The following is a 27,617-nucleotide window of genomic DNA, read 5'->3' on the forward strand; positions in this document are numbered from 1 at the left end:
AATTTCCAAAAAAGTATCCGCGCTCGATGAGGCTTAACTTTTTCGATCACCGAACATTGTATTGGTCACCAAATCGTCAATTTTAGTCCGATTTGGCTCATTTTTTGTGGGCATGCTCCACTTGAGCCACAATTTGGGATAAAATAAAAAAAATCTGGCACCGCGAACCATTTTGGACAAGTTTTTACCGATTTCCAAAAAAGTATCCGCGCTCGATGAGGCTTAACTTTTTCGATCACCGAGGCTTTTTGAGGCTCTAAAATGTGTAAATATCGAATAAAAGTTTTCTATGAGGTTTGAATACTCAAAAGAAAAAGCCTACAACACCTGGTGTTCCCAAGCGGTCACCCATCCAAGTACTAATAAGGCCCAATGTTGCTTAACTTCGGTGATCGGACGAGAACCGGTGCATTCAACATGGTATGGTCGTAGGCATTTGCGTAAGCGGGAGCGAATTTATATACAACAGTATTGTATTGTAGTCTCATATTCATATACAGGATCACTTTAACTCGCCGCCTTGCGGTTTGCAAAATAGTCACTTAATACATGCAATTTTAGCCACGGTTGTGTTATAATTTATGCAATTCGTAGCCATACAGTGTATTATGACAAACGCGCAAACTTTTTGCTTCCAACCATCCACAATACAGTGGAACGGCCGCAAAACAAAGCACAGATGAATTGGGTACGAGGAACCTGTATAACCGGACATTGAACCGGAAGTATGACTTCAGTGGGTTTAGGCCGGTAATTGGGAAAATCAGTGGCGAATTGCTTTTAGCCTAATTGTTGTGATAAACTTATTAAATAGGTAAGTATTAACTTTATTTGATAAGTTTTATTTGAGTGCACTCTGAGTTAGCGGAGTGCAGCCTAAAGAATGGAACTGAGCGATTTGCACTAAGTTAAAAGTTAGTTTAATAAAGGGAAATTATACAATTAGTATTGATGTTTCCGAGACAGTTCCAAATATCAAATATACATAATACGCAAGCAGGGGAACTATTATAATGGCCTTTACAAGTATATGGGGTGTGTTTGGAGCAATGGTTACTGCTGAAATTGTCATTTACAAAAAGTATCCGCGCTCGATGAGGCTTAACTTTTTCGATCACCGAACTTTGTATTGGTCACCAAATCGTCAATTTTAGTCCGATTTGGCTCATTTTTTGTGGGCATGCTCCACTTGAGCCATAGTTTGGGATAAAATAAAAAAATCTTGCACAGCGAACCATTTTGGACAAGTTTTTACCGATTTCCAAAAAAGTATCCGCGCTCGATGAGGCTTAACTTTTTCGATCACCGAACTTTGTTTTGGTCACCAAATCGTCAATTTTAGTCCGATTTGGGCCATTTTTTGTGGGCATGCTCCACTTGAGCCATAGTTGGGGATAAAATGAAAAAATCTGGCACCGCGAACCATTTTGGACAAGTTTTTACCGATTTCCAAAAAAGTATCCGCGCTCGATGAGGCTTATTTTTTTCGATCACCGAACCTTGTTTTGGTCACCAAATCGTCAATTTTAGTCCGATTTGGCTCATTTTTTGTGGGCATGCTCCACTTGAGCCATAGTTTGGGATAAAATAAAAAAATCTGGCACCGCGAACCATTTTGGACAAGTTTTTACCGATTTCCAAAAAAAGTATCCGCGCTCGATGAGGCTTAACTTTTTCGATCACCGAACTTTGTTTTGGTCACCAAATCGTCAATTTTAGTCCGATTTGGCTCATTTTTTGTGGGCATGCTCCACTTGAGGCATAATTTGGGATAAAATAAAAAAATCTGGCACCGCGAACCATTTTGGACAAGTTTTTACCAATTTCCAAAAAAGTATCCGCGCTCGATGAGGCTTAATTTTTTCGATCACCGAACCTTGTTTTGGTCACCAAATCGTCAATTTTAGTCCGATTTGGCTCATTTTTTGTGGGCATGCTCCACTTGAGCCATAGTTTGGGATAAAATAAAAAAAATCTTGCACAGCGAACCATTTTGGACAAGTTTTTACCGATTTCCAAAAAAGTATCCGCGCTCGATGAGGCTTAACTTTTTCGATCACCGAACTTTGTTTTGGTCACCAAATCGTCAATTTTAGTCCGATTTGGCTCATTTTTTGTGGGCATGCTCCACTTGAGCCATAGTTTTGGATAAAATAAAAAAATCTGGCACCGCGAACCATTTTGGACAAGTTTTTACCAATTTCCAAAAAAGTATCCGCGCTCGATGAGGCTTAACTTTTTCGATCACCGAACCTTGTTTTGGTCACCAAATCGTCAATTTTAGTCCGATTTGGCTCATTTTTTGTGGGCATGCTCCACTTGAGCAATAGTTTGGGATAAAATAAAAAAATCTGGCACCGCGAACCATTTTGGACAATTTGTTACAGATTTCCAAAAAAGTATCCGCGCTCGATGAGGCTTAACTTTTTCGATCACCGAACTTTGTTTTGGTCACCAAATCGTCAATTTTAGTCCGATTTGGCTCATTTTTTGTGGGCATGCTCCACTTGAGCCATAGTTTTGGATAAAATAAAAAAATCTGGCACCGCGAACCATTTTGGACAAGTTTTTACCAATTTCCAAAAAAGTATCCGCGCTCGATGAGGCTTAACTTTTTCGATCACCGAACCTTGTTTTGGTCACCAAATCGTCAATTTTAGTCCGATTTGGCTCATTTTTTGTGGGCATGCTCCACTTGAGCCATAGTTTGGGATAAAATAAAAAAATCTTGCACCGCGAACCATTTTGGACAAGTTTTTACCGATTTCCAAAAAAGTATCCGCGCTCGATGAGGCTTAACTTTTTCGATCACCGAACTTTGTTTTGGTCACCAAATCGTCAATTTTAGTCCGATTTGGCTCATTTTTTTGGGCATGCTCCACTTGAGCCATAGTTTGGGATAAAATAAAAAAATCTGGCACCGCGAACCATTTTGGACAAGTTTTTACCAATTTCCAAAAAAGTATCCGCGCTCGATGAGGCTTAACTTTTTCGATCACCGAACTTTGTTTTGGTCACCAAATCGTCAATTTTAGTCCGATTTGGCTCATTTTTTGTGAGCATGCTCCACTTGAGCCATAGTTTGGGATAAAATAAAAAAATCTGGCACCGCGAACCATTTTGGACAAGTTTTTACCGATTTCCAAAAAAGTATCCGCGCTCGATGAGGCTTAACTTTTTCGATCACCGAACTTTGTTTTGGTCACCAAATCGTCAATTTTAGTCCGATTTGGCTCATTTTTTGTGGGCATGCTCCACTTGAGCCATAGTTTGGGATAAAATAAAAAAATCTGGCACCGCGAACCATTTTGGACAAGTTTTTACCAATTTCCAAAAAAGTATCCGCGCTCGATGAGGCTTAACTTTTTCGATCACCTAACTTTGTTTTGGTCACCAAATCGTCAATTTTAGTCCGATTTGGCTCATTTTTTGTGGGCATGCTCCACTTGAGCCATAGTTTGGGATAAAATAAAAAAATCTGGCACCGCGAACCATTTTGGACAAGTTTTTACCGATTTCCAAAAAAGTATCCGCGCTCGATGAGGCTTAACTTTTTCGATCACCGAACTTTGTTTTGGTCACCAAATCGTCAATTTTAGTCCGATTTGTCTCATTTTTTGTGGGCATGCTCCACTTGAGCCATAGTTTGGGATAAAATAAAAAAATCTGGCACCGCGAACCATTTTGGACAAGTTTTTACCAATTTCCAAAAAAGTATCCGCGCTCGATGAGGCTTAATTTTTTCGATCACCGAACTTTGTTTTGGTCACCAAATCGTCAATTTTAGTCCGATTTGGCTCATTTTTTGTGGGCATGCTCCACTTGAGCCATAGTTTGGGATAAAATAAAAAAATCTTGCACAGCGAACCATTTTGGACAAGTTTTTACCGATTTCCAAAAAAGTATCCGCGCTCGATGAGGCTTAACTTTTTCGATCACCGAACTTTGTTTTGGTCACCAAATCGTCAATTTTAGTCCAATTTGGCTCATTTTTTGTGGGCATGCTTCACTTGAGCCATAGTTGGGGATAAAATAAAAAAATCTGGCACCGCGAACCATTTTGGACAAGTTTTTACCAATTTCCAAAAAAGTATCCGCGCTCGATGAGGCTTAACTTTTTCGATCACCGAACTTTGTTTTGGTCACCAAATCGTCAATTTTAGTCCGATTTGGCTCATTTTTTGTGGGCATGCTCCACTTGAGCCATAGTTTGGGATAAAATAAAAAAATCTGGCACCGCGAACCATTTTGGACAAGTTTTTACCGATTTCCAAAAAAGTATCCGCGCTCGATGAGGCTTTTTTTTCGATCACCGAACTTTGTTTTGGTCACCAAATCGTCAATTTTAGTCCGATTTGGCTCATTTTTTGTGAGCATGCTCCACTTGAGCCATAGTTTGGGATAAAATAAAAAAATCTGGCACCGCGAACCATTTTGGACAAGTTTTTACCGATTTCCAAAAAAGTATCCGCGCTCGATGAGGCTTAACTTTTTCGATCACCGAACTTTGTTTTGGTCACCAAATCGTCAATTTTAGTCCGATTTGGCTCATTTTTTGTGGGCATGCTCCACTTGAGCCATAGTTTGGGATAAAATAAAAAAATCTGGCACCGCGAACCATTTTGGACAAGTTTTTACCAATTTCCAAAAAAGTATCCGCGCTCGATGAGGCTTAATTTTTTCGATCACCGAACTTTGTTTTGGTCACCAAATCGTCAATTTTAGTCCGATTTGGCTCATTTTTTTGTGGGCATGCTCCACTTGAGCCATAGTTTGGGATAAAATAAAAAAATCTTGCACAGCGAACCATTTTGGACAAATTTTTACCGATTTCCAAAAAAGTATCCGCGCTCGATGAGGCTTAACTTTTTCGATCACCGAACTTTGTTTTGGTCACCAAATCGTCAATTTTAGTCCGATTTGGCTCATTTTTTGTGGGCATGCTCCACTTGAGCCATAGTTTGGGATAAAATAAAAAAATCTGGCACCGCGAACCATTTTGGACAAATTTTTACCGATTTCCAAAAAAGTATTTGCGCTCGATGAGGCTTAACTTTTTCGATCACCGAACTTTGTTTTGGTCACCAAATCGTCAATTTTAGTCTGATTTGGCTCATTTTTTGTGGGCATGCTCCACTTGAGCCATAGTTTGGGATAAAATAAAAAAATCTGGCACCGCGAACCATTTTCGACAAGTTTTTACCAATTTCCAAAAAAGTATCCGCGCTCGATGAGGCTTAATTTTTTCGATCACCGAACTTTGTTTTGGTCACCAAATCGTCAATTTTAGTCCGATTTGGCTCATTTTTTGTGGGCATGCTCCACTTGAGCCATAGTTTGGGATAAAATAAAAAAATCTTGCACAGCGAACTATTTTGGACAAATTTTTACCGATTTCCAAAAAAGTATCCGCGCTCGATGAGGCTTAACTTTTTCGATCACCGAACTTTGTTTTGGTCACCAAATCGTCAATTTTAGTCCGATTTGGCTCATTTTTTGTGGGCATGCTCCACTTGAGCCATAGTTTGGGATAAAATAAAAAAATCTGGCACCGCGAACCATTTTGGACAAGTTTTTACCAATTTCCAAAAAAGTATCCGCGCTCGATGAGGCTTAATTTTTTCGATCACCGAACTTTGTTTTGGTCACCAAATCGTCAATTTTAGTCCGATTTGGCTCATTTTTTGTGGGCATGCTCCACTTGAGCCATAGTTTGGGATAAAATAAAAAAATCTTGCACAGCGAACCATTTTGGACAAATTTTTACCGATTTCCAAAAAAGTATCCGCGCTCGATGAGGCTTAACTTTTTCGATCACCGAACTTTGTTTTGGTCACCAAATCGTCAATTTTAGTCCGATTTGGCTCATTTTTGTGGGCATGCTCCACTTGAGCCATAGTTTGGGATAAAATAAAAAAATCTGGCACCGCGAACCATTTTCGACAAGTTTTTACCAATTTCCAAAAAAGTATCCGCGCTCGATGAGGCTTAATTTTTTCGATCACCGAACTTTGTTTTGGTCACCAAATCGTCAATTTTAGTCCGATTTGGCTCATTTTTTGTGGGCATGCTCCACTTGAGCCATAGTTTGGGATAAAATGAAAAAATCTTGCACAGCGAACCATTTTGGACAAATTTTTACCGATTTCCAAAAAAGTATCCGCGCTCGATGAGGCTTAACTTTTTCGATCACCGAACTTTGTTTTGGTCACCAAATCGTCAATTTTAGTCCGATTTGGCTCATTTTTTGTGGGCATGCTCCACTTGAGCCATAGTTTGGGATAAAATAAAAAAATCTGGCACCGCGAACCATTTTGGACAAGTTTTTACCGATTTCCAAAAAAGTATCCGCGCTCGATGAGGCTTAACTTTTTCGATCACCGAACTTTGTTTTGGTCACCAAATCGTCAATTTTAGTCCGATTTGGCTCATTTTTTGTGGGCATGCTCTACTTGAGCCATAGTTTTGGATAAAATAAAAAAATCTTGCACAGCGAACCATTTTGGACAAATTTTTACCGATTTCCAAAAAAGTATCCGCGCTCGATGAGGCTTAACTTTTTCGATCACCGAACTTTGTTTTGGTCACCAAATCGTCAATTTTAGTCCGATTTGGCTCATTTTTGTGGGCATGCTCCACTTGAGCCATAGTTTGGGATAAAATAAAAAAATCTGGCACCGCGAACCATTTTGGACAAGTTTTTACCGATTTCCAAAAAAGTATCCGCGCTCGATGAGGCTTAACTTTTTCGATCACCGAACTTTGTTTTGGTCACCAAATCGTCAATTTTAGTGCGATTTGGCTCATTTTTTGTGGGCATGCTCCATTTGAGCCATAGTTTGGGATAAAATAAAAAAATCTGGCACCGCGAACCATTTTGGACAAGTTTTTACCGATGTCCAAAAAAGTATCCGCGCTCGATGAGGCTTAACTTTTTCGATCACCGAACTTTGTTTTGGTCACCAAATCGTCAATTTTAGTCCGATTTGGCTCATTTTTTGTGGACATGCTCCACTTGAGCCATAGTTTGGGATAAAATAAAAAAATCTGGCACCGCGAACCATTTTGGACAAGTTTTTACCGATTTCCAAAAAAGTATCCGCGCTCGATGAGGCTTAACTTTTTCGATCACCGAACTTTGTTTTGGTCACCAAATCGTCAATTTTAGTCCGATTTGGCTCTTTTTTTGTGGGCATGCTCCACTTGAGCCATAGTTTGGGATAAAATAAAAAAATCTGGCACCGCGAACCATTTTGGACAAGTTTTTACCGATTTCCAAAAAAGTATCCGCGCTCGATGAGGCTTAACTTTTTCGATCACCGAACTTTGTATTGGTCACCAAATCGTCAATTTTAGTCCGATTTGGCTCACTTTTTGTGGGCATGCTCCACTTGAGCCATAATTTGGGATAAAATAAAAAAATCTGGCACCGCGAACCATTTTGGACAAGTTTTTACCGATTTCCAAAAAAGTATCCGCGCTCGATGAGGCTTAACTTTTTCGATCACCGAACTTTGTATTGGTCACCAAATCTTCAATTTTAGTCCGATTTGGCTCATTTTTTGTGGGCATGCTCCACTTGAGCCATAGTTTGGGATAAAATAAAAAAATCTGGCACCGCGAACCATTTTGGACAAGTTTTTACCAATTTCCAAAAAAGTATCCGCGCTCGATGAGGCTTAACTTTTTCGATCACCGAACTTTGTATTGGTCACCAAATCGTCAATTTTAGTCCGATTTGGCTCATTTTTTGTGGGCATGCTCCACTTGAGCCATAATTTGGGATAAAATAAAAAAATCTGGCACCGCGAACCATTTTGGACAAGTTTTTACCGATTTCCAAAAAAGTATCCGCGCTCGATGAGGCTTAACTTTTTCGATCACCGAACTTTGTATTGGTCACCAAATCGTCAATTTTAGTCCGATTTGGCTCATTTTTTGTGGGCATGCTCCACTTGAGCCATAGTTTGGGATAAGATAAAAAAATCTGGCACCGCGAACCATTTTGGACAGTTTTTACCGATTTCCAAAAAAGTATCCGCGCTCGATGAGGCTTAACTTTTTCGATCACCGAACTTTGTTTTGGTCACCAAATCGTCAATTTCAGTCCGATTTGGCTCATTTTTTGTGGGCATGCTCCACTTGAGCCATAGTTTGGGATAAAATAAAAAAATCTGGCACCGCGAACCATTTTGGACAAGTTTTTACCAATTTCCAAAAAAAGTATCCGCGCTCGATGAGGCTTAACTTTTTCGATCACCGAACTTTGTATTGGTCACCAAATCGTCAATTTTAGTCCGATTTGGCTCATTTTTTGTGGGCATGCTCCACTTGAGCCATAATTTGGGATAAAATAAAAAAATCTGGCACCGCGAACCATTTTGGACAAGTTTTTAACGATTTCCAAAAAAGTATCCGCGCTCGATGAGGCTTAATTTTTTCGATCACCGAATTTTGTATTTTGTCACCAAACCGTCAATTTTAGTCCGATTTAGCTCATTTTTTGTGGGCATGCTCCACTTGAGCCATAGTTTGGGATAAAATAAAAAAATCTGGCACCGCGAACCATTTTGGACAAGTTTTTCCAATTTCCAAAAAAGTATCCGCGCTCGATGAGGCTTAACTTTTTCGATCACCGAACTTTGTATTGGTCACCAAATCGTCAATTTTAGTCCAATTTGGCTCATTTTTTGTGGGCATGCTCCACTTGAGCCATAGTTTGGGATAAAATAAAAAAATCTGGCACAGCGAACCAGTTTGGACAAGTTTTTACCGATTTCCAAAAAAGTATCCGCGCTCGATGAGGCTTAACTTTTTCGATCACCGATCTTTGTTTTGGTCACCAAATCGTCAATTTTAGTCCGATTTGGCTCATTTTTTGTGGGCATGCTCCACTTGAGCCATAGTTTGGGATAAAATAAAAAAATCTTGCACAGCGAACCCTTTTGGACAAGTTTTTACCGATTTCCAAAAAAGTATCCGCGCTCGATGAGGCTTAACTTTTTCGATCACCGAACATTGTTTTGGTCACCAAATCGTCAATTTTAGTCCGATTTGGCTCATTTTTTGTGGGCATGCTCCACTTGAGCCATAGTTTGGGATAAAAAAAAATCTGGCACCGCGAACCATTTTGGACAAGTTTTTACCGATTTCCAAAAAAGTATCCGCGCTCGATGAGGCTTAACTTTTTCGATCACCGAGGTTTTTTGAGGCTCTAAAATGTGTAAATATCGAATAAAAGTATTCTATGAGGTTTGAATACTCAAAAAAAAGCCTACAACACCTGGTGTTTCCAAGCGGTCACCCATCCAAGTACTAACCAGGCCCAATGTTGCTTAACTTCGGTGATCGGACGAGAACCGGTGCATTCAACATGGTATGGTCGTAGGCATTTGCGTAAGCGGGAGCGAATTTATATACAACAGTATTGTATTGTAGTCTCATATTCATATACAGGATCACTTTAACTCGCCGCCTTGCGGTTTGCAAAATAGTCACTTAATACATGCAATTTTAGCCACGGTTGTGTTATAATTTATGCAATTCGTAGCCATACAGTGTATTATGACAAACGCGCAAACTTTTTGCTTCCAACCATCCACAATACATTGGAACGGCCGCAAAACAAAGCACAGATGAATTGGGTACGAGGAACCTGTATAACCGGACATTGAACCGGAAGTATGACTTCAGTGGGTTTAGGCCGGTAATTGGGAAAATCAGTAGCGAGTTGCTTTTAGCCTAATTGTTGTGATAAACTTATTAAACAGGTAAGTATTAACTCTATTTTTTAAGTTATATTTGAATGCACTCTGCGTTAGAGGAGTGCAGCCTAAAGAATGGAACTGAGCGATTTGCACTAACTGAAAAGTTAGTTTAATAAAGGGAAATTATACAATTAGTATTCATGTTTCCGAGACAGTTCCAAATATCAAATATACATAATACGCAAGCAGGGGAACTATTATAATGGCCTTTACAAGTATATGGGGTGTGTTTGGAGCAATGGTTACTGCTGAAATTGTCATTTACAAAAAGTATCCGCGCTCGATGAGGCTTAACTTTTTCGATCACCGAACTTTGTATTGGTCACCAAATCGTCAATTTTAGTCCAATTTGGCTCATTTTTTGTGGGCATGCTCCACTTGAGCCATATTTTGGGATAAAATAAAAAAATCTGGCACAGCGAACCAGTTTGGACAAGTTTTTACCGATTTCCAAAAAAGTATCCGCGCTCGATGAGGCTTAACTTTTTCGATCACCGATCTTTGTTTTGGTCACCAAATCGTCAATTTTAGTCCGATTTGGCTCATTTTTTGTGGGCATGCTCCACTTGAGCCATAGTTGGCGATAAAATAAAAAAATCTTGCACAGCGAACCATTTTGGACAAGTTTTTACCGATTTCCAAAAAAGTATCCGCGCTCGATGAGGCTTAACTTTTTCGATCACCGAACATTGTTTTGGTCACCAAATCGTCAATTTTAGTCCGATTTGGCTCATTTTTTGTGGGCATGCTCCACTTGAGCCATAGTTTGGGATAAAAAAAAATCTGGCACCGCGAACCAGTTTGGACAAGTTTTTACCGATTTCCAAAAAAGTATCCGCGCTCGATGAGGCTTAACTTTTTCGATCACCGATCTTTGTTTTGGTCACCAAATCGTCAATTTTAGTCCGATTTGGCTCATTTTTTGTGGGCATGCTCCACTTGAGCCATAGTTTGGGATAAAATAAAAAAATCTTGCACAGCGAATCATTTTGGACAAGTTTTTACCGATTTCCAAAAAAGTATCCGCGCTCGATGAGGCTTAACTTTTTCGATCACCGAACATTGTTTTGGTCACCAAATCGTCAATTTTAGTCCGATTTGGCTCATTTTTTGTGGGCATGCTCCACTTGAGCCATAGTTTGGGATAAAAAAAAATCTGGCACCGCGAACCATTTTGGACAAGTTTTTACCAATTTCCAAAAAAGTATCCGCGCTCGATGAGGCTTAACTTTTTCGATCACCGAACTTTGTATTGGTCACCAAATCGTCAATTTTAGTCCAATTTGGCTCATTTTTTGTGGGCATGCTCCACTTGAGCCATAGTTTGGGATAAAATAAAAAAATCTGGCACAGCGAACCAGTTTGGACAAGTTTTTACCGATTTCCAAAAAAGTATCCGCGCTCGATGAGGCTTAACTTTTTCGATCACCGATCTTTGTTTTGGTCACCAAATCGTCAATTTTAGTCCGATTTGGCTCATTTTTTGTGGGCATGCTCCACTTGAGCCATAGTTTGGGATAAAATAAAAAAATCTTGCACAGCGAACCATTTTGGACAAGTTTTTACCGATTTCCAAAAAAGTATCCGCGCTCGATGAGGCTTAACTTTTTCGATCACCGAACATTGTTTTGGTCACCAAATCGTCAATTTTAGTCCGATTTGGCTCATTTTTTGTGGGCATGCTCCACTTGAGCCATAGTTTGGGATAAAAAAAAAATCTGGCACCGCGAACCATTTTGGACAAGTTTTTACCGATTTCCAAAAAAGTATCCGCGCTCGATGAGGCTTAACTTTTTCGATCACCGAGGTTTTTTGAGGCTCTAAAATGTGTAAATATCGAATAAAAGTATTCTATGAGGTTTGAATACTCAAAAAAAAGCCTACAACACCTGGTGTTTCCAAGCGGTCACCCATCCAAGTACTAACCAGGCCCAATGTTGCTTAACTTCGGTGATCGGACGAGAACCGGTGCATTCAACATGGTATGGTCGTAGGCATTTGCGTAAGCGGGAGCGAATTTATATACAACAGTATTGTATTGTAGTCTCATATTCATATACAGGATCACTTTAACTCGCCGCCTTGCGGTTTGCAAAATAGTCACTTAATACATGCAATTTTAGCCACGGTTGTGTTATAATTTATGCAATTCGTAGCCATACAGTGTATTATGACAAACGCGCAAACTTTTTGCTTCCAACCATCCACAATACATTGGAACGGCCGCAAAACAAAGCACAGATGAATTGGGTACGAGGAACCTGTATAACCGGACATTGAACCGGAAGTATGACTTCAGTGGGTTTAGGCCGGTAATTGGGAAAATCAGTAGCGAGTTGCTTTTAGCCTAATTGTTGTGATAAACTTATTAAACAGGTAAGTATTAACTCTATTTTTTAAGTTATATTTGAATGCACTCTGCGTTAGAGGAGTGCAGCCTAAAGAATGGAACTGAGCGATTTGCACTAACTGAAAAGTTAGTTTAATAAAGGGAAATTATACAATTAGTATTCATGTTTCCGAGACAGTTCCAAATATCAAATATACATAATACGCAAGCAGGGGAACTATTATAATGGCCTTTACAAGTATATGGGGTGTGTTTGGAGCAATGGTTACTGCTGAAATTGTCATTTACAAACAGTATCCGCGCTCGATGAGGCTTAACTTTTTCGATCACCGAACTTTGTATTGGTCACCAAATCGTCAATTTTAGTCCGATTTAGCTCATTTTTTGTGGGCATGCTCCACTTGAGCCATAATTTGGGATAAAATAAAAAAATCTGGCACCGCGAACCATTTTGGACAAATTTTTACCGATTTCCAAAAAAGTATTCGCGCTCGATGAGGCTTAACTTTTTCGATCACCGAACTTTGTATTGGTCACCAAATCGTCAATTTTAGTCCGATTTGGCTCATTTTTTGTGGGCATGCTCCACTTGAGCCATAGTTTGGGATAAATTAAAAACATCTTGCACAGCGAACCGTTTTGGACAAATTTTCACCGATTTCCAAAAAAGTATCCGCGCTCGATGAGGCTTAACTTTTTCGATCACCGAACATTGTTTTGGTCACCAAATCGTCAATTTTAGTCCGATTTGGCTCATTTTTTGTGGGCATGCTCCACTTGAGCCATAGTTTGGGATAAAATAAAAAAATCTGGCACCGCGAACCATTTTGGACAAGTTTTTACCGATTTCCAAAAAAGTATCCGCGCTCGATGAGGCTTAACTTTTTCGATCACCGAGGCTTTTTGAGGCTCTGAAATGTGTAAATATCGAATAAAAGTATTCTATGAGGTTTGAATACTCAAAAGAGAAAGCCTACAACACCTGGTGTTCCCAAGCGGTCACCCATCCAAGTACTAACCAGGCCCAATGTTGCTTAACTTCGGTGATCTGACGAGAACCGTTGCATTCAACATGGTATGGTCGTAGGCATTTGCGTAAGCGGGAGCGAATTTATATACAACAGTATTGTATTGTAGTCTCATATTCATATACAGGATCACTTTAACTCGCCGCCTTGCGGTTTGCAAAATAGTCACTTAATACATGCAATTTTAGCCACGGTTGTGTTATAATTTATGCAATTCGTAGCCATACAGTGTATTATGACAAAAGCGCAAACTTTTTGCTTCCAACCATCCACAATACAGTGGAACGGCCGCAAAACAAAGCACAGATGAATTGGGTACGAGGAACCTGTATAACCGGACATTGAACCGGAAGTATGACTTCAGTGGGTTTAGGCCGGTAATTGGGAAAATCAGTGGCGAATTGCTTTTAGCCTAATTGTTGTGATAAACTTATTAAATAGGTAAGTATTAACTTTATTTGATAAGTTTTATTTGAATGCACTCTGCGTTAGCGGAGTGCAGCCTAAAGAATGGAACTGAGCGATTTGCACTAAGTTAAAAGTTAGTTTAATAAAGGGAAATTATACAATTAGTATTGATGTTTCCGAGACAGTTCCAAATATCAAATATACATAATACGCAAGCAGGGGAACTATTATAATGGCCTTTACAAGTATATGGGGTGTGTTTGGAGCAATGGTTACTGCTGAAATTGTCATTTACAAATAGTATCCGCGCTCGATGAGGCTTAACTTTTTCGATCACCGAACTTTGTATTGGTCACCAAATCGTCAATTTTAGTCCGATTTAGCTCATTTTTGTGGGCATGCTCCACTTGAGCCATAATTTGGGATAAAATAAAAAAATCTGGCACCGCGAACTATTTTGGACAAATTTTTACCGATTTCCAAAAAAGTATTCGCGCTCGATGAGGCTTAACTTTTTCGATCACCGAACTTTGTATTGGTCACCAAATCGTCAATTTTAGTCCGATTTGGCTCATTTTTTGTGGGCATGCTCCACTTGAGCGAGCCATAGTTTGGGATAAAATAAAAAAAATCTTGCACAGCGAACCATTTTGGACAAGTTTTTACCGATTTCCAAAAAAGTATCCGCGCTCGATGAGGCTTAACTTTTTCGATCACCGAACTTGGTTTTGGTCACCAAATCGTCAATTTTAGTCCGATTTGGCTCATTTTTTGTGGGCATGCTCCACTTGAGCCATAATTTGGGATAAAATAAAAACATCTTGCACAGCGAACCATTTTGGACAAGTTTTTACCGATTTCCAAAAAAGTATCCGCGCTCGATGGGGCTTAACTTTTTCGATCACCGAACATTGTTTTGGTCACCAAATCGTCAATTTTAGTCCGATTTGGCTCATTTTTTGTGGGCATGCTCCACTTGAGCCATAGTTTGGGACAAAATAAAAACATTATGCACAGCGAACCATTTTGGACAAGTTTTTACCGATTTCCAAAAAAGTATCCGCGCTCGATGAGGCTTAACTTTTTCGATCACCGAACTTTGTTTTGGTCACCAAATCGTCAATTTTAGTCCGATTTGGCTCATTTTTTGTGGGCATGCTCCACTTGAGCCATAGTTTGGGATAAAATAAAAACATCTTGCACAGCGAACCATTTTGGACAAGTTTTTACCGATTTCCAAAAAAGTATCCGCGCTCGATGAGGCTTAACTTTTTCGATCACCGAGGCTTTTTGAGGCTCTGAAATGTGTAAATATCGAATAAAAGTATTCTATGAGGTTTGAATACTCAAAAGAAAAAGCCTACAACACCTGGTGTTCCCAAGCGGTCACCCATCCAAGTACTAACCAAGCCCAATGTTGCTTAACTTCGGTGATCTGACGAGAACCGTTGCATTCAACATGGTATGGTCGTAGGCATTTGCGTAAGCGGGAGCGAATTTATATACAACAGTATTGTATTGTAGTCTCATATTCATATACAGGATCACTTTAACTCGCCGCCTTGCGGTTTGCAAAATAGTCACTTAATACATGCAATTTTAGCCACGGTTGTGTTATAATTTATGCAATTCGTAGCCATACAGTGTATTATGACAAACGCGCAAACTTTTTGCTTCCAACCATCCACAATACAGTGGAACGGCCGCAAAACAAAGCACAGATGAATTGGGTACGAGGAACCTGTATAACCGGACATTGAACCGGAAGTATGACTTCAGTGGGTTTAGGCCGGTAATTGGGAAAATCAGTAGCGAGTTGCTTTTAGCCTAATTGTTGTGATAAACTTATTAAATAGGTAAGTATTAACTCTATTTGATAAGTTTTTTTTTGAATGCACTCTGCGTTAGCGGAGTGCAGCCTAAAGAATGGAACTGAGCGATTTGCACTAACTTAAAAGTTAGTTTAATAAAGGGAAATTATACAATTAGTATTGATGTTTCCGAGACAGTTCCAAATATCAAATATACATAATACGCAAGCAGGGGAACTATTATAATGGCCTTTACAAGTATATGGGGTGTGTTTGGAGCAATGGTTACTGCTGAAATTGTCATTTACAAAAAGTATCCGCGCTCGATGAGGCTTAACTTTTTCGATCACCGAACTTTGTATTGGTCACCAAATCGTCAATTTTAGTCCGATTTAGCTCATTTTTTGTGGGCATGCTCCACTTGAGCCAGAATTTGGGATAAAATAAAAAAAATCTGGCACCGCGAACCATTTTGGACAAATTTTTACCGATTTCCAAAAAAGTATTCGCGCTCGATGAGGCTTAACTTTTTCGATCACCGAACTTTGTATTGGTCACCAAATCGTCAATTTTAGTCCGATTTGGCTCATTTTTTGTGGGCATGCTCCACTTGAGCCATAGTTTGGGATAAAATAAAAACATCTTGCACATCGAACCATTTTGGACAAGTTTTTACCGATTTCCAAAAAAGTATCCGCGCTCGATGAGGCTTAACTTTTTCGATCACCGAGGCTTTTTGAGGCTCTAAAATGTGTAAATATCGAATAAAAGTATTTATGAGGTTTGAATACTCAGAAGAAAAAGCCTACAACACCTGGTGTTCCCAAGCGGTCACCCATCCAAGTACTAACCAGGCCCAATGTTGCTTAACTTCGGTGATCGGACGAGAACCGTTGCATTCAACATGGTATGGTCGTAGGCATTTGCGTAAGCGGGAGCGAATTTATATACAACAGTATTGTATTGTAGTCTCATATTCATATACAGGATCACTTTAACTCGCCGCCTTGCGGTTTGCAAAATAGTCACTTAATACATGCAATTTTAGCCACGGTTGTGTTATAATTTATGCAATTCGTAGCCATACAGTGTATTATGACAAACGCGCAAACTTTTTGCTTCCAACCATCCACAATACAGTGGAACGGCCGCAAAACAAAGCACAGATGAATTGGGTACGAGGAACCTGTATAACCGGACATTGAACCGGAAGTATGACTTCAGTGGGTTTAGGCCGGTAATTGGGAAAATCAGTGGCGAATTGCTTTTAGCCTAATTGTTGTGATAAACTTAGGTAAGTATTAACTTTATTTGATAAGTTTTATTTGAATGCACTCTGCGTTAGCGAAGTGCAGCCTAAAGAATGGAACTGAGCGATTTGCACTAACTTAAAAGTTAGTTTAATAAAGGGAAATTATACAATTAGTATTGATGTTTCCGAGACAGTTCCAAATATCAAATATACATAATACGCAAGCAGGGGAACTATTATAATGGCCTTTACAAGTATATGGGGTGTGTTTGGAGCAATGGTTACTGCTGAAATTGTCATTTACAAAAAGTATCCGCGCTCGATGAGGCTTAACTTTTTCGATCACCGAACTTTGTTTTGGTCACCAAATCGTCAATTGTAGTCCGATTTGGCTCATTTTTTGTGGGCATGCTCCACTTGAGCCATAATGTGGGATAAAATAAAAAAATCTGGCACCGCGAACCATTTTGGACAAGTTTTTACCGATTTCCAAAAAAGTATCTGCGCTCGATGAGGCTTAACTTTTTCGATCACCGAACTTTGTTTTGGTCACCAAATCGTCAATTTTAGTCCGATTTGGCTCATTTTTTGTGGGCATGCTCCACTTGAGCCATAGTTTGGGATAAAATAAAAACATCTTGCACATCGAACCATTTTGGACAAGTTTTTACCGATTTCCAAAAAAGTATCCGCGCTCGATGAGGCTTAACTTTTTCGATCACCGAGGCTTTTTGAGGCTCTAAAATGTGTAAATATCGAACAAAAGTATTTATGAGGTTTGAATACTCAGAAGAAAAAGCCTACAACACCTGGTGTTCCCAAGCGGTCACCCATCCAAGTACTAACCAGGCCCAATGTTGCTTAACTTCGGTGATCGGACGAGAACCGTTGCATTCAACATGGTATGGTCGTAGGCACTTGCGTAAGCGGGAGCGAATTTATATACAACAGTATTGTATTGTAGTCTCATATTCATATACAGGATCACTTTAACTCGCCGCCTTGCGGTTTGCAAAATAGTCACTTAATACATGCAATTTTAGCCACGGTTGTGTTATAATTTATGCAATTCGTAGCCATACAGTGTATTATGACAAACGCGCAAACTTTTTGCTTCCAACCATCCACAAAACAGTGGAACGGCCGCAAAACAAAGCACAGATGAATTGGGTACGAGGAACCTGTATAACCGGACATTGAACCGGAAGTATGACTTCAGTGGGTTTAGGCCGGTAATTGGGAAAATCAGTGGCGAATTGCTTTTAGCCTAATTGTTGTGATAAACTTAGGTAAGTATTAACTTCATTTGATAAGTTTTATTTGAATGCACTCTGCGTTAGCGAAGTGCAGCCTAAAGAATGGAACTGAGCGATTTGCACTAACTTAAAAGTTAGTTTAATAAAGGGAAATTATACAATTAGTATTGATGTTTCCGAGACAGTTCCAAATATCAAATATACATAATACGCAAGCAGGGGAACTATTATAATAGCCTTTACAAGTATATGGGGTGTGTTTGGAGCAATGGTTACTGCTGAAATTGTCATTTACAAAAAGTATCCGCGCTCGATGAGGCTTAACTTTTTCGATCACCGAACTTTGTATTGGTCACCAAATCGTCAATTTTAGTCCGATTTGGCTCATTTTTTGTTGGCATGCTCCACTTGAGCCATAATTTGGGATAAAATAAAAAAATCTGGCACAGCGAACCATTTTGGACAAGTTTTTACCGATTTCCAAAAAAGTATCCGCGCTCGATGAGGCTTAACTTTTTCGATCACCGAACATTGTTTTGGTCACCAAATCGTCAATTTTAGTCCGATTTAGCTCATTTTTTGTGGGCATGCTCCACTTGAGCCATAATTTGGGATAAAATAAAAAAATCTGGCACAGCGAACCATTTTGGACAAGTATTTACCGATTTCCAAATAAGTATCCGCGCTCGATGAGGCTTAACTTTTTCGACCACCGAACTTTGTTTTGGTCACCAAATCGTCAATTTTAGTCCGATTTAGCTCATTTTTTGTGGGCATGCTCCACTTGAGCCATAGTTTGGGATAAAATAAAAACATCTTGCACAGCGAACCATTTTGGACAAGTTTTTACCGATTTCCAAAAAAGTATCCGCGCTCGATGAGGCTTAACTTTTTCGATCACCGAGGCTTTTTGAGGCTCTAAAATGTGTAAATATCGAATAAAAGTATTTATGAGGTTTGAATACTCAGAAGAAAAAGCCTACAACACCTGGTGTTCCCAAGCGGTCACCCATCCAAGTACTAACCAGGCCCAATGTTGCTTAACTTCGGTGATCGGACGAGAACCGTTGCATTCAACATGGTATGGTCGTAGGCATTTGCGTAAGCGGGAGCGAATTTATATACAACAGTATTGTATTGTAGTCTCATATTCATATACAGGATCACTTTAACTCGCCGCCTTGCGGTTTGCAAAATAGTCACTTAATACATGCAATTTTAGCCACGGTTGTGTTATAATTTATGCAATTCGTAGCCATACAGTGTATTATGACAAACGCGCAAACTTTTTGCTTCCAACCATCCACAATACAGTGGAACGGCCGCAAAACAAAGCACAGATGAATTGGGTACGAGGAACCTGTATAACCGGACATTGAACCGGAAGTATGACTTCAGTGGGTTTAGGCCGGTAATTGGGAAAATCAGTGGCGAATTGCTTTTAGCCTAATTGTTGTGATAAACTTAGGTAAGTATTAACTTCATTTGATAAGTTTTATTTGAATGCACTCTGCGTTAGCGGAGTGCAGCCTAAAGAATGGAACTGAGCGATTTACACTAACTTAAAAGTTAGTTTAATAAAGGGAAATTATGCAATTAGTATTGATGTTTCCGAGACAGTTCCAAATATCAAATATACATAAGACGCAAGCAGGGGAACTAATATAATGGCCTTTACAAGTATATGGGGTGTGTTTGGAGCAATGGTTACTGCTGAAATTGTCATTTACAAAAAGTATCCGCGCTCGATGAGGCTTAACTTTTTCGATCACCGAACTTTGTATTGGTCACCAAATCGTCAATTTTAGTCCGATTTGGCTCATTTTTTGTTGGCATGCTCCACTTGAGCCATAATTTGGGATAAAATAAAAAAATCTGGCACAGCGAACCATTTTGGACAAGTTTTTACCGATTTCCAAAAAAGTATCCGCGCTCGATGAGGCTTAACTTTTTCGATCACCGAACATTGTTTTGGTCACCAAATCGTCAATTTTAGTCCGATTTAGCTCATTTTTTGTGGGCATGCTCCACTTGAGCCATAATTTGGGATAAAATAAAAAAATCTGGCACAGCGAACCATTTTGGACAAGTTTTTACCGATTTCCAAAAAAGTATCCGCGCTCGATGAGGCTTAACTTTTTCGATCACCGAACATTGTTTTGGTCACCAAATCGTCAATTTTAGTCCGATTTAGCTCATTTTTTGTGGGCATGCTCCACTTGAGCCATAATTTGGGAAAAAATAAAAAAAATTTGGCACAGCGAACCATTTTGGACAAGTTTTTACCGATTTCCAAAAAAGTATCCGCGCTCGATGAGGCTTAACTTTTTCGATCACCGAGGCTTTTTGAGGCTCTAAAATGTGTAAATATCGAATAAAAGTATTCTATGAGGTTTGAATACTCAAAAGAAAAAGCCTACAACACCTGGTGTTCCCAAGCGGTCACCCATCCAAGTACTAACCAGGCCCAATGTTGCTTAACTTCGGTGATCGGACGAGAACCGGTGCATTCAACATGGTATGGTCGTAGGCATTTGCGTAAGCGGGAGCGAATTTATATACAACAGTATTGTATTGTAGTCTCATATTCATATACAGGATCACTTTAACTCGCCGCCTTGCGGTTTGCAAAATAGTCACTTAATACATGCAATTTTAGCCACGGTTGTGTTATAATTTATGCAATTCGTAGCCATACAGTGTATTATGACAAACGCGCAAACTTTTTGCTTCCAACCATCCACAATACAGTGGAACGGCCGCAAAACAAAGCACAGATGAATTGGGTACGAGGAACCTGTATAACCGGACATTGAACCGGAAGTATGACTTCAGTGGGTTTAGGCCGGTAATTGGGAAAATCAGTGGCAAATTGCTTTTAGCCTAATTGTTGTGATAAACTTATTAAATAGGTAAGTATTAACTTTAAGTTTTATTTGAATGCACTCTGCGTTAGCGGAGTGCAGCCTAAAGAATGGAACTGAGCGATTTGCACTAACTTAAAAGTTAGTTTAATAAAGGGAAATTATACAATTAGTATTGATGTTTCCGAGACAGTTCCAAATATCAAATATACATAATACGCAAGCAGGGGAACTATTATAATGGCCTTTACAAGTATATGGGGTGTGTTTGGAGCAATGGTTACTGCTGAAATTGTCATTTACAAAAAGTATCCGCGCTCGATGAGGCTTAACTTTTTCGATCACCGAACTTTGTATTGGTCACCAAATCGTCAATTTTAGTCCGATTTGGCTCATTTTTTGTGGGCATGCTCCACTTGAGCCATAATTTGGGATAAAATAAAAAAAATTTGGCACAGCGAACCATTTTGGACAAGTTTTTACCGATTTCCAAAAAAGTATCCGCGCTCGATGAGGCTTAACTTTTTCGATCACCGAGGCTTTTTGAGGCTCTAAAATGTGTAAATATCGAATAAAAGTATTCTATGAGGTTTGAAAACTCAAAAGAAAAAGCGTACAACACCTGGTGTTCCCAAGCGGTCACCCATCCAAGTACTAACCAGGCCCAATGTTGCTTAACTTCGGTGATCGGACGAGAACCGTTGCATTCAACATGGTATGGTCGTAGGCATTTGCGTAAGCGGGAGCGAATTTATATACAACAGTATTGTATTGTAGTCTCATATTCATATACAGGATCACTTTAACTCGCCGCCTTGCGGTTTGCAAAATAGTCACTTAATACATGCAATTTTAGCCACGGTTGTGTTATAACTTATGCAATTCGTAGCCATACAGTGTATTATGACAAACGCGCAAACTTTTTGCTTCCAACCATCCACAATACAGTGGAACGGCCGCAAAACAAAGCACAGGTGAATTGGGTACGAGGAACCTGTATAACCGGACATTGAACCGGAAGTATGACTTCAGTGGGTTTAGGCCGGTAATTGGGAAAATCAGTGGCGAATTGCTTTTAGCCTAATTGTTGTGATAAACTTATTAAATAGGTAAGTATAAAGTTTATTTGAGAAGTTTTATTTGAATGCACTCTGCGTTAGCGGAGTGCAGCCTAAAGAATGGAACTGAGCGATTTGCACTAACTTAAAAGTTAGTTTAATAAAGGGAAATTATACAATTAGTATTGATGTTTCCGAGACAGTTCCAAATATCAAATATACATAATACGCAAGCAGGGGAACTATTATAATGGCCTTTACAAGTATATGAGGTGTGTTTGGAGCAATGGTTACTGCTGAAATTGTCATTTACAAAAAGTATCCGCGCTCGATGGGGCTTAACTTTTTCGATCACCGAACATTGTTTTGGTCACCAAGTCGTCAATTTTAGTCCGATTTGGCTCATTTTTTGTGGGCATGCTCCACTTGAGCCATAGTTTGGGATAAAATAAAAACATCTGGCACAGCGAACCATTTTGGACAAGTTTTTACCGATTTCCAAAAAAGTATTCGCGCTCGATGAGGCTTAACTTTTTCGATCACCGAACTTTGTATTGGTCACCAAATCGTCAATTTTAGTCCGATTTGGCTCATTTTTTGTGGGCATGCTCCACTTGAGCCATAGTTTGGGATAAAATAAAAAAATCTTGCACAGCGAACCATTTTGGACAAGTTTTTACCGATTTCCAAAAAAGTATCCGCGCTCGATGAGGCTTAACTTTTTCGATCACCGAACTTTGTTTTGGTCACCAAATCGTCAATTTTAGTCCGATTTGGCTCATTTTTTGTGGGCATGCTCCACTTGAGCCATAGTTATAGTTTGGGATAAAATAAAAACATCTTGCACAGCGAACCATTTTGGACAAGTTTTTGCCGATTTCCAAAAAAGTATCCGCGCTCGATGGGGCTTAACTTTTTCGATCACCGAACATTGTTTTGGTCACCAAACCGTCAATTTTAGTCCGATTTGGCTCATTTTTTGTGGGCATGCTCTACTTGAGCCATAGTTTGGGATAAAATAAAAACATCTTGCACAGCGAACCATTTTGGACAAGTTTTTACCGATTTCCAAAAAAGTATCCGCGCTCGATGAGGCTTAACTTTTTCGATCACCGAACTTTGTTTTAGTCACCAAATCGTCAATTTTAGTCCGATTTGGCTCATTTTTTGTGGGCATGCTCCACTTGAGCCATAGTTTGGGATAAAATAAAAACATCTTGCACAGCGAACCATTTTGGACAAGTTTTTACCGATTTCCAAAAAAGTATCCGCGCTCGATGAGGCTTAACTTTTTCGATCACCGAGGCTTTTTGAGGCTCTGAAATGTGTAAATATCGAATAAAAGTATTCTATGAGGTTTGAATACTCAAAAGAAAAAGCCTACAACACCTGGTGTTCCCAAGCGGTCACCCATCCAAGTACTAACCAGGCCCAATGTTGCTTAACTTCGGTGATCTGACGAGAACCGTTGCATTCAACATGGTATGGTCGTAGGCATTTGCGTAAGCGGGAGCGAATTTATATACAACAGTATTGTATTGTAGTCTCATATTCATATACAGGATCACTTTAACTCGCCGCCTTGCGGTTTGCAAAATAGTCACTTAATACATGCAATTTTAGCCACGGTTGTGTTATAATTTATGCAATTCGTAGCCATACAGTGTATTATGACAAACGCGCAAACTTTTTGCTTCCAACCATCCACAATACAGTGGAACGGCCGCAAAACAAAGCACAGATGAATTGGGTACGAGGAACCTGTATAACCGGACATTGAACCGGAAGTATGACTTCAGTGGGTTTAGGTCGGTAATTGCGAAAATCAGTAGCGAGTTGCTTTTAGCCTAATTGTTGTGATAAACTTATTAAATAGGTAAGTATTAACTCTATTTGATAAGTTTTATTTGAATGCACTCTGCGTTAGCGGAGTGCAGCCTAAAGAATGGAACTGAGCGATTTGCACTAACTTAAAAGTTAGTTTAATAAAGGGAAATTATACAATTAGTATTGATGTTTCCGAGACAGTTCCAAATATCAAATATACATAATACGCAAGCAGGGGAACTATTATAATAGCCTTTAGAAGTATATGGGGTGTGTTTGGAGCAATGGTTACTGCTGAAATTGTCATTTACAAAAAGTATCCGCGCTCGATGAGGCTTAACTTTTTCGATCACCGAACTTTGTATTGGTCACCAAATCGTCAATTTTAGTCCGATTTAGCTCATTTTTTGTGGGCATGCTCCACTTGAGCCATAATTTGGGATAAAATAAAAAAAATCTGGCACCGCGAACCATTTTGGACAAATTTTTACCGATTTCCAAAAAAGTATTCGCACTCGATGAGGCTTAACTTTTTCGATCACCGAACTTTGTATTGGTCACCAAATCGTCAATTTTAGTCCGATTTGGCTCATTTTTTGTGGGCATGCTCCACTTGAGCCAGAGTTTGGGATAAAATAAAAACATCTTGCACAGCGAACCATTTTGGACAAGTTTTTACCGATTTCCAAAAAAGTATCCGCGCTCGATGAGGCTTAACTTTTTCGATCACCGAACAATGTTTTAGTCACCAAATCGTCAATTTTAGTCCGATTTGGCTCATTTTTTGTGGGCATGCTCCACTTGAGCCATAGTTTGGTATAAAATAAAAAAATCTGGCACTGCGAACCATTTTGGACAAGTTTTCACCGATTTCCAAAAAAGTATCCGCGGTCCATGAGGCTTAACTTTTTCGATCACCGAGGCTTTTTGAGGCTCTAAAATGTGTAAATATCGAATAAAAGTATTTATGAGGTTTGAATACTCAGAAGAAAAAGCCTACAACACCTGGTGTTCCCAAGCGGTCACCCATCCAAGTACTAACCAGGCCCAATGTTGCTTAACTTCGGTGATCGGACGAGAACCGTTGCATTCAACATGGTATGGTCGTAGGCATTTGCGTAAGCGGGAGCGAATTTATATACAACAGTATTGTATTGTAGTCTCATATTCATATACAGGATCACTTTAACTCGCCGCCTTGCGGTTTGCAAAATAGTCACTTAATACATGCAATTTTAGCCACGGTTGTGTTATAATTTATGCAATTCGTAGCCATACAGTGTATTATGACAAACGCGCAAACTTTTTGCTTCCAACCATCCACAATACAGTGGAACGGCCGCAAAACAAAGCACAGATGAATTGGGTACGAGGAACCTGTATAACCGGACATTGAACCGGAAGTATGACTTCAGTGGGTTTAGGCCGGTAATTGGGAAAATCAGTGGCGAATTGCTTTTAGCCTAATTGTTGTGATAAACTTAGGTAAGTATTAACTTTATTTGATAAGTTTTATTTGAATGCACTCTGCGTTAGCGGAGTGCAGCCTAAAGAATGGAACTGAGCGATTTGCACTAACTTAAAAGTTAGTTTAATGAAGGGAAATTATACAATTAGTATTGATGTTTCCGAGACAGTTCCAAATATCAAATATACATAATACGCAAGCAGGGGAACTATTATAATGGCCTTTACAAGTATATGGGGTGTGTTTGGAGCAATGGTTACTGCTGAAATTGTCATTTACAAAAAGTATCCTCGCTCGATGAGGCTTAACTTTTTCGATCACCGAACTTTGTATTGGTCACCAAATCGTCAATTTTAGTCCGATTTGGCTCATTTTTTGTTGGCATGCTCCACTTGAGCCATAATTGGGGATAAAATAAAAAAATTTGGCACAGCGAACCATTTTGGACAAGTTTTTACCGATTTCCAAAAAAGTATCCGCGCTCGATGAGGCTTAACTTTTTCGATCACCGAACATTGTTTTGGTCACCAAATCGTCAATTTTAGTCCGATTTAGCTCATTTTTTGTAGGCATGCTCCACTTGAGCCATAATTTGGGATAAAATAAAAAAATCTGGCACAGCGAACCATTTTGGACAAGTATTTACCGATTTCCAAAAAAGTATCCGCGCTCGATGAGGCTTAACTTTTTCGACCACCGAACTTTGTTTTGGTCACCAAATCGTCAATTTTAGTCCGATTTAGCTCATTTTTTGTGGGCATGCTCCACTTGAGCCATAATTTGGGATAAAATAAAAAAATCTGGCACCGCGAACCATTTTGGACAAGTTTTTACCGATTTCCAAAAAAGTATCCGCGCTCGATGAGGCTTAACTTTTTCGATCACCGAGGCTTTTTGAGGCTCTAAAATGTGTAAATATCGAATAAAAGTATTCTATGAGGTTTGAATACTCAAAAGAAAAAGCGTACAACACCTGGTGTTCCCAAGCGGTCACCCATCCAAGAACTAACCAGGCCCAATGTTGCTTAACTTCGGTGATCGGACGAGAACCGGTGCATTCAACATGGTATGGTCGTAGGCATTTGCGTAAGCGGGAGCGAATTTATATACAACAGTATTGTATTGTAGTCTCATATTCATATACAGGATCACTTTAACTCGCCGCCTTGCGGTTTGCAAAATAGTCACTTAATACATGCAATTTTAGCCACGGTTGTGTTATAATTTATGCAATTCGTAGCCATACAGTGTATTATGACAAACGCGCAAACTTTTTGCTTCCAACCATCCACAATACAGTGGAACGGCCGCAAAACAAAGCACAGATGAATTGGGTACGAGGAACCTGTATAACCGGACATTGAACCGGAAGTATGACTTCAGTGGGTTTAGGCCGGTAATTGGGAAAATCAGTGGCAAATTGCTTTTAGCCTAATTGTTGTGATAAACTTATTAAATAGGTAAGTATTAACTTTAAGTTTTATTTGAATGCACTCTGCGTTAGCGGAGTGCAGCCTAAAGAATGGAACTGAGCGATTTGCACTAACTTAAAAGTTAGTTTAATAAAGGGAAATTATACAATTAGTATTGATGTTTCCGAGACAGTTCCAAATATCAAATATACATAATACGCAAGCAGGGGAACTATTATAATGGCCTTTACAAGTATATGGGGTGTGTTTGGAGCAATGGTTACTGCTGAAATTGTCATTTACAAAAAGTATCCGCGCTCGATGAGGCTTAACTTTTTCGATCACCGAACTTTGTATTGGTCACCAAATCGTCAATTTTAGTCCGATTTGGCTCATTTTTTGTGGGCATGCTCCACTTGAGCCATAATTTGGGATAAAATAAAAAAATCTGGCACAGCGAACCATTTTGGACAGGTTTTTACCGATTTCCAAAAAAGTATCCGCGCTCGATGAGGCTTAACTTTTTCGATCACCGAACTTTGTTTTGATCACCAAATCGTCAATTTTAGTCCGATTTAGCTCATTTTTTGTGGGCATGCTCCACTTGAGCCATAATTTGGGATAAAATAAAAAAATCTGGCACAGCGAACCATTTTGGACAGGTTTTTACCGATTTCCAAAAAAGTATCCGCACTCGATGAGGCTTAACTTTTTCGATCACCGAACTTTGTATTGGTCACCAAATCGTCAATTTTAGTCCGATTTGGCTCATTTTTTGTGGGCATGCTCCACTTGAGCCAGAGTTTGGGATAAAATAAAAACATCTTGCACAGCGAACCATTTTGGACAAGTTTTTACCGATTTCCAAAAAAGTATCCGCGCTCGATGAGGCTTAACTTTTTCGATCACCGAGGATTTTTGAGGCTCTAAAATGTGTAAATATCGAATAAAAGTATTCTATGAGGTTTGAAAACTCAAAAGAAAAAGCGTACAACACCTGGTGTTCCCAAGCGTTCACCCATCCAAGTACTAACCAGGCCCAATGTTGCTTAACTTCGGTGATCGGACGAGAACCGTTGCATTCAACATGGTATGGTCGTAGGCATTTGCGTAAGC

The 27,617-nt window shown here is 39.4% G+C and overlaps 14 non-coding genes across 14 annotated transcripts; all 14 read right to left on the minus strand.

Moving 5' to 3' along the window:
- Positions 1 to 315: 315 nt before the first annotated feature.
- On the minus strand, positions 316 to 434 carry LOC142347161 (5S ribosomal RNA). Its single transcript, XR_012760179.1, has one exon. It is a non-coding gene; the product is annotated as a 5S ribosomal RNA (ribosomal RNA).
- Positions 435 to 9,271: 8,837 nt separating this feature from the next.
- On the minus strand, positions 9,272 to 9,390 carry LOC142347058 (5S ribosomal RNA). The gene has a single exon (XR_012760083.1). It is a non-coding gene; the product is annotated as a 5S ribosomal RNA (ribosomal RNA).
- A 2,254-nt stretch (positions 9,391 to 11,644) lies between these two features.
- On the minus strand, positions 11,645 to 11,763 carry LOC142347059 (5S ribosomal RNA). Its single transcript, XR_012760084.1, has one exon. It is a non-coding gene; the product is annotated as a 5S ribosomal RNA (ribosomal RNA).
- A 1,324-nt stretch (positions 11,764 to 13,087) lies between these two features.
- LOC142347092 (5S ribosomal RNA) lies at positions 13,088 to 13,206 on the minus strand. The gene has a single exon (XR_012760115.1). It is a non-coding gene; the product is annotated as a 5S ribosomal RNA (ribosomal RNA).
- A 1,704-nt stretch (positions 13,207 to 14,910) lies between these two features.
- LOC142347184 (5S ribosomal RNA) lies at positions 14,911 to 15,029 on the minus strand. Its single transcript, XR_012760201.1, has one exon. It is a non-coding gene; the product is annotated as a 5S ribosomal RNA (ribosomal RNA).
- Positions 15,030 to 16,166: 1,137 nt separating this feature from the next.
- LOC142347071 (5S ribosomal RNA) lies at positions 16,167 to 16,285 on the minus strand. The gene has a single exon (XR_012760096.1). It is a non-coding gene; the product is annotated as a 5S ribosomal RNA (ribosomal RNA).
- A 1,128-nt stretch (positions 16,286 to 17,413) lies between these two features.
- LOC142347073 (5S ribosomal RNA) lies at positions 17,414 to 17,532 on the minus strand. Its single transcript, XR_012760097.1, has one exon. It is a non-coding gene; the product is annotated as a 5S ribosomal RNA (ribosomal RNA).
- Positions 17,533 to 18,848: 1,316 nt separating this feature from the next.
- Positions 18,849 to 18,967, minus strand: LOC142347074 (5S ribosomal RNA). The gene has a single exon (XR_012760098.1). It is a non-coding gene; the product is annotated as a 5S ribosomal RNA (ribosomal RNA).
- Positions 18,968 to 20,285: 1,318 nt separating this feature from the next.
- Positions 20,286 to 20,404, minus strand: LOC142347340 (5S ribosomal RNA). Its single transcript, XR_012760337.1, has one exon. It is a non-coding gene; the product is annotated as a 5S ribosomal RNA (ribosomal RNA).
- Positions 20,405 to 21,346: 942 nt separating this feature from the next.
- Positions 21,347 to 21,465, minus strand: LOC142347214 (5S ribosomal RNA). The gene has a single exon (XR_012760229.1). It is a non-coding gene; the product is annotated as a 5S ribosomal RNA (ribosomal RNA).
- A 1,706-nt stretch (positions 21,466 to 23,171) lies between these two features.
- On the minus strand, positions 23,172 to 23,290 carry LOC142347094 (5S ribosomal RNA). The gene has a single exon (XR_012760117.1). It is a non-coding gene; the product is annotated as a 5S ribosomal RNA (ribosomal RNA).
- Positions 23,291 to 24,614: 1,324 nt separating this feature from the next.
- Positions 24,615 to 24,733, minus strand: LOC142347075 (5S ribosomal RNA). The gene has a single exon (XR_012760099.1). It is a non-coding gene; the product is annotated as a 5S ribosomal RNA (ribosomal RNA).
- A 1,317-nt stretch (positions 24,734 to 26,050) lies between these two features.
- LOC142347219 (5S ribosomal RNA) lies at positions 26,051 to 26,169 on the minus strand. Its single transcript, XR_012760233.1, has one exon. It is a non-coding gene; the product is annotated as a 5S ribosomal RNA (ribosomal RNA).
- A 1,317-nt stretch (positions 26,170 to 27,486) lies between these two features.
- Positions 27,487 to 27,605, minus strand: LOC142347276 (5S ribosomal RNA). Its single transcript, XR_012760287.1, has one exon. It is a non-coding gene; the product is annotated as a 5S ribosomal RNA (ribosomal RNA).
- Between the last annotated feature and the right edge of the window lie 12 nt (positions 27,606 to 27,617).

This window comes from Convolutriloba macropyga, chromosome 9 (genome assembly GCF_964194025.1).
Source record: "Convolutriloba macropyga chromosome 9, txConMacr16.3, whole genome shotgun sequence".
In the NCBI taxonomy this organism is placed as follows: domain Eukaryota; kingdom Metazoa; phylum Xenacoelomorpha; order Acoela; family Convolutidae; genus Convolutriloba; species Convolutriloba macropyga.